Here is a 6,717-nt window from a genome sequence, read left to right on the forward strand (position 1 = left end):
GTTGTGATATTGATGATTCCGAAACACATTGTTGATGTACCAATGAGTCTTTATTACATCGTTATTGTATAGAAAGTCTATTACTTGGTTCCTATTGATGTATCATTATTCCAACGGTACTCTATTGGCATGAACACTAATGTAATAATCTCAAAAGCTTTTGAACTAAGTTATTGGGAAGATCTCTTATATGTGTTACTTGATATACGTGTGGGTGGTAGCTCAGGGCTTAAGCCTAGCATGGCCGATCCCGATATTTGATATGATTACAGTTGATATGTACTGGGGGCAGCCTAATGGTCACAGTACGGTACAGTATTGATTATTGTTAGGTGGTTGGAGGTTCGGGAGGAGGAGGTAATGGCGAATGATAATTGTAAAGAATAAAATGAACGAATGTGTACCGTTCCACAAATGTGTTTGAATTCAAGAACCCAATTCAGATTAATGATAATGTACATGATCCTAAAAGTGTTTATGAAGTGTGGTTCACTTCTATTATGATTTATTCACTTGCGTCTGATTTTCTTGATCCCCCATATTACATATGATTATTTATAGCTTTACATACTCAGTACATATTTCGTACTGACGTCCCTCACGGGGGACCTACATTTCATGCTGCAGGCATAGGTGCTTCAGCTCATTCACAGCATAGATAGGAGCCAGGTCATACAGCTATTGTTGGTGAGCTCCAGTTTGCTTCGGAGCTTTCCGAGTCGGTCCCTTATGTTTTGTTATTGTACAGGAGTCATGTGTGGGCGGGGCTTTGTCCGGACCCTAGTTATGTCATGTATATCCTAGAGGCTTTGTAGACATAAGGAAGGGTAAAGTTATGGAAGTTTATATAGTGATGTTATATTTGTATATGTGGTGGCCCCGACGGCCAAGTATTTTATATATATATATATATATATATATTTGTGCGTGTTGTGCTGATACAGGTAATTAGACCCTTCTATATGCAACGAAGTGCTGTCCAAATTTTTGGTGACATGTAAGTGAAAGTACAGGTATCTGAACGGGTTCTCCCGGGCCTTCTCGGCTTCGGGTGCCAGTCCGGCCCGATGGGATTTTGGGGCGTGACATAATGACTCATCCAGTTGTTAATAAAATCACCTTGTTCAAAGGGAATGGAGTGAGGAAATTTTGTAATTATCCTTCAAATAGATGCATGAAAGACTCAGTTAAATAATTTGGAATTTAAATTTTTTTTTTTTGGGGGGGGGACGTCATTTCGCTATAGCGGCTAGTGGTAGCGACCTATTGTCAGCTATAGCAGAGAGCCGATAGACAGAAAAATTCCCTGAAAATTTTTTTATTCCTTACCTCTTCAATAGAAAATAAGTTGAGGTTTCATACAAAAATAAAACTCCTAGAGTTGCCTCAAAGTTATAGAGCAATAAAAAGAAAGGGGTATGCTTGAACGTAGATTAAGGTGCGTTTCTCATGATGTTTGTATGTCACGACCCAGATATTTGCACGTGGAACCCATCCTAACTTTATAGTGGAAAAATCAATCAACTCAATCCATGGTCGAACAATTAGACACTACACTTAATTTTACTAAACCTTTTTACAAAAAACCACCATGTATTAACTTAATGTATGACTGGCATGCTATCAAAGTTATTATCATTAGTTATCCAAACAAAATAACAAAAGTGCAAAGTATCTCTAAACTATTACATCTCTCTAGGACTCAAATGTCACCATACAAGAACAGCTAATCAAGAGAAGTCTAAACTCATAATCCAAATACTAATATCAAAGACATGAAATGTCATTGCTCGAAATAAAAGACATGAACATGAGAAAGATCCAATGGTTGCCTGGACATAGTGCTTACCCTTGAATTGAAGTTGTTGATTTCAAGCTAAAGTTGAAGTTTCGTCTGAAACACAAGAATACACTCTGCACTCAACAAAAAAAAATAGCATGGGTAGTATCAATACAACCAAAATATACTAGTACCATCATCGGTTGCTTGAACTCAACACCATACAAATAGATAAGTTTAACAAAATCTAAAAATGATCATGACACAATTCATAATCAACTAACATATTAATTCATATTCATAATCACATCAACTTGCAAAATTGACGACTATCCTCTTCATATTAATCTTTATCAAGTTATTCATATCAATCACTTACACTTTGACAATTTAGTCAACAACAATCAAATAAACAACAGCCAGAGTAATATAAATGATGAATGCATGTCTAAAATAGTGTACATACATACTAGGTTAGAAAGGATCCTTAGTCATGACCTGCAGGGGACGAATTCAATCCAAAAATTATATTAGTGTGGTACCTAATCCCAATATTAATTTGTGTCAGCGTGACACTCGATCCAGTAATATTTTCTTTTGACATTAAAGTATTTTATTTTTTCTCTTCTAGATTGACATTTAGAGGAAGTGTCAAATCATTAATGCATATTTGCATCGCATAAAAGTCACTAATTAGATGGAAAATTAAGTTCTCTTTGTTAGAATTCTTTATTCTCAAAATTCAAATTAAAAACTTTTAATTAAAAGTAAAGATATTTTATTTATCCAACCACGTCAAATGATTTATTTTTCATGATATTCTAAAGAATTGTGACATATATGTGTTGTTCGAGAGGAATAAAAGAAGGATTCAAGGTAGGTTAACATGCTCCTTCTGTGGTTGATAATGGGGAGTGATAGATGGACGAGATTGATTTGGATATAGAGTTCTTATTTGGTCGATGGACGTCTCATTTGATCCTGATTTTGTTAATGATGAGATTCAAAGATAGGGATAGATATTGGGGTGAAAATATGAAAATGCTCTAGTGTGAACCATTTTAGCCCAAATATAACATTATGATAGATAATAAGTTTAAATTCATCTGACAAGAGTGATAATATTATTATTTGCGAATTTATAGTACCTTCTTTCAATACACAATTCTCAAATATCTTTAATTCCTTTAATGTATAGTATCTTATTTATATGTATAGTGAGAGCTTTAGTTTAAGGACGGCAATGGGGCGGGGCGGGGCGGATTTTAGGCTATGTGGGATGGTGTGAGTTTTAGACTATGTGGGTGTAGGGCAGATTTAAGTAAGTTTTTTTTAAAATGGTGCGGGGCGGGTTGCGGGTATATGTGGGTTTAAACTAAAAGAAAGTTAAAAACTAGTATTATTCTCATAAATCTACCAAAACTATATGTATTCTTCACTTAAAATTTTGTGATACTTAAAACAACATATATAACACTACAAATAAATAATTTTATAACTTTTTAAATTTCTTTATTCATCTTAATGAAAATTTTATATTTGATCATTACTTGTACACGTGATACTTTTCTGATAATTTCTTAGTGAAAAGTGATATAATAGAAATTGGTTGTTACTATTTCCTAGTATTGAAAATATTATGATTTTCACTAAAGTTACAAATTTTTAAAAAATAAAAATGTGGGGCGGTGCGGTGCGGGTGTGCGTGGGTATGAGTGTAGGAGAGTTTATGCGGGGCGGTTTTTAAAATTTGCTGGTTTAGTAAAAACCTACACCGCACCACACCATTGTCATCCCCAGTTTTAGTGCACCAAACTGCCTTTTTTAGTATTGTTTTTTATTTAACTTCTAATATTAACATATTTTATTAAAAAGGAAAAAATATGTCCTTAAAATATTCAAAATTGAGCATGTATATGTTCCTCCTTATTTTAGCTAACATATTCACTTAGTGTGCAATAGTTGTCTAAATAAGATATTAATTTAACTGGAGGCCCCAATTAACATAGCTTATTAATAGGTGAAAAGGGGATAAATAGGCCTTTAAGCATGTGGAATTAAGCAATATGTTATTCATTAATAGTTTAATATTTCTTTAACATGTACACATTTAAAGGTTTCTTTTCTTCAAGTGGTTATGTTCCCACCGAATCCATACACCAATTTCTAAATCGTGATGTAAATAGTTTAGTTTAACTTAATATAGTGATATTTTCTACATGCTAATTATGTAACTACTATTTCAATGTATACATTTATATCTTTGATGATGAAATGTCATGACTCAATCTCTCAAGGAATGATGACATCTACTTTAATTCATCAGTAGGTAAATAAAATCATAGTCTAAAATGGGAGCAATGGGATAATAAACGGAACATAGAGGATAGGGGTAAAACATTAAGTATAAAAAACTAGAAGGGGAATATGTATCTATACAGATGTTATACAAGAGAAGGGAGAGAAAAAAATACATAAAATGAATCCTTCAAGACCTGGTAAGGTCAGTACAAGAGTCATTACGACAAAAAAGATTACTAACTAGTGTCAAAATAATATCATAGTCTCAGAATTTACAAAATAAGATTGTCATGAAAGCAGAAAGAGAAGGATCAGATTTGAACTCTAAAATCTTACCAAAATCTTCGATCACCAGTATAGCTCGAGATTAATGTAAATGATGGTGACTTATTTTAGTATCTACATGAGAAAAAGGGATGAAAAAGTGTAGTACGAGTACCAAAAAATGGGTACTCAATAGAGATCATAGGCCAACTGAGCTGAATTGCAATAAAAACATAAATAAAGTGTGAATATGTACACTAAGGGCAATAATGAATTTCAAAAGTATAAATGATAGGTTATACTAAGAAGATTGGATAATCTGAATATCAAAAATCGAAAGAACAATGCCTAGTTATAACCTAAATTGTCCCCCATAAGTCCAAACGGCACACACAAGGAGAAGTAAACCCAACTGAGCCCTCATAAGTATGGTGGGTACAACCAAAGAGTAAAACTAAGGTACGAACAAGATATAACAGTAATAAAGTGAAATAAACTAAATTTTGGGATATATGTACTGTATACTCTTTCCTCGACCATAACCATAAATCTTATTAGTTTCTACCATATTTCTAACCCATGATTTGTAAGAATGATGGTAATGAATATCGTACTTGAACTAGGACTCGTGAATTAGAAATACATAGTAATATTCCAAAAATATAATTTGACCCAAGTCCATCTATCCGCATTTCTCATTTTAGAAAGCCGAATTCATAAAGGAGATCCAAATATATTTATTAAGTTAGAAGGCGCAAATTAAAGTCAAATACTAACTTGCCAAGGGTAAAAATCTAAATAAGCTTATTGTAATGAGTAAGTCAACCCCATCACAAGTAACAGTTTGATGAAGAGGTTTTATGATCATTTAGGTCATATTGGGTGCTACTCTAAAGTAACCAATCTTAAAAAAGATCGATAAGGTCAATTACAACTATGGGGACCCAAATGTAAAGACCCTCCAGGTCATTTTTTGTATTTTTATGTATTTTTATCATTTAGAGAAATCACATAGCAGCCTCAAATCAGTTTTTACTTGCTAGACTTAAAAGTTTAGTTACTTGGTTGTTCATTTGGTTTTAGAGCCAATTCCCTATTTTAACATCTTTGCTGGAAAAAATTGACTACCGAGCACAAACTTCAGTCAATCAACCTTGTATACAAATTCTAAAAATTTCAAAAGCTCCTTAGCATTGATTTTAGGTTAGGGGACCTTTGGTTTGAGTCCCAAGTCTTATGAACATATTTTGTCCTATTGGTCAAAAATTAAAAAAAATGACACTTGAGTATGGGGCCTATTTTTTATTAAATCAACCTCAAATGGAAATTTTAACTGTGCCATTAAGTCTAGAACATTGGATTTGATAAGGTAGCATAGTCTGATAATGCATATTTAACGGATTAGAGTGGTATTAAGGTGTGGGCGACGCCTATAGTTGTGGCTCCTAGAGTTCAGATCCCTCCTGTGCTGGTAGTTGCTCTGCAAGTAACCTAATCTACTATATTTGTTGAGAAGCAGAAGATGTTAGGTAGGTTCTTACGATTGGCTCTGCCTAGGTTTTTGGTGCATCGAGCGAGATGCTTATAATTTCTTGGTTGCTTGCAAGGATAAGCTCTATAATTTAGGAGTAGTTGAGACTCGTAGTGTGGATTACACCATTTTTTAGTTGGATTTGGTAGCTCAACACTGGTGGGGAGGTCATATAGATTCTTAGTTAGCTGGATCTCCTCTTTTTACATGGACTCAGTTCTTTGAGGTCTTCTTAGAGAAATATATGCCTTACAGTCTTAAAGATCGTTTAAGGTATCAATTCTTGAGGTTGGAGTTGGACTCCATGTCTATTGTGGAGTATGAATCTTGATTTCATGGGTTGGCTAGGCATTTTACATCTATCTTACCGACCGATTATGAGCGGGTTTGATTCTTTACTCGGGGATTGTGATTTCCTCTCCGCACAATACTCATAGTTTATTTGTTTTTGGTAGGCTTTTCCCGATGTTTCTTATCATGCAATATTTATATAGGATATGCATTAAGAGGCCCAGGAGTGCAACGATAAAATATCACGATATCATGGTAGTTTCAATGGGAGCTATAGTGGCTCACGATTCAAAGGTAGTGGTTCTCTGGGTAGGTACTCTCTACGTTAGTCTTATCAACATTAAGGTCAATCTATTAGTCCCGTTCACACCACCATTTATATTAGTTATGAATCCCAGTCTAGTTACAGTGATTATCCTGGACAGAGTAGTGGTCAGCATTCGAGGGGTTCATTTTTTTGTTATTCTACCCATGATGGTTATTTTGTATCAGTCGAATCTTTTGATTTTAGTATAATTCTTGAGGCATGTTATGGTTATGGGGCCTTTGG

Source organism: Capsicum annuum, chromosome 1 (genome assembly GCF_002878395.1).
Source record: "Capsicum annuum cultivar UCD-10X-F1 chromosome 1, UCD10Xv1.1, whole genome shotgun sequence".
Classification (NCBI taxonomy): domain Eukaryota; kingdom Viridiplantae; phylum Streptophyta; class Magnoliopsida; order Solanales; family Solanaceae; genus Capsicum; species Capsicum annuum.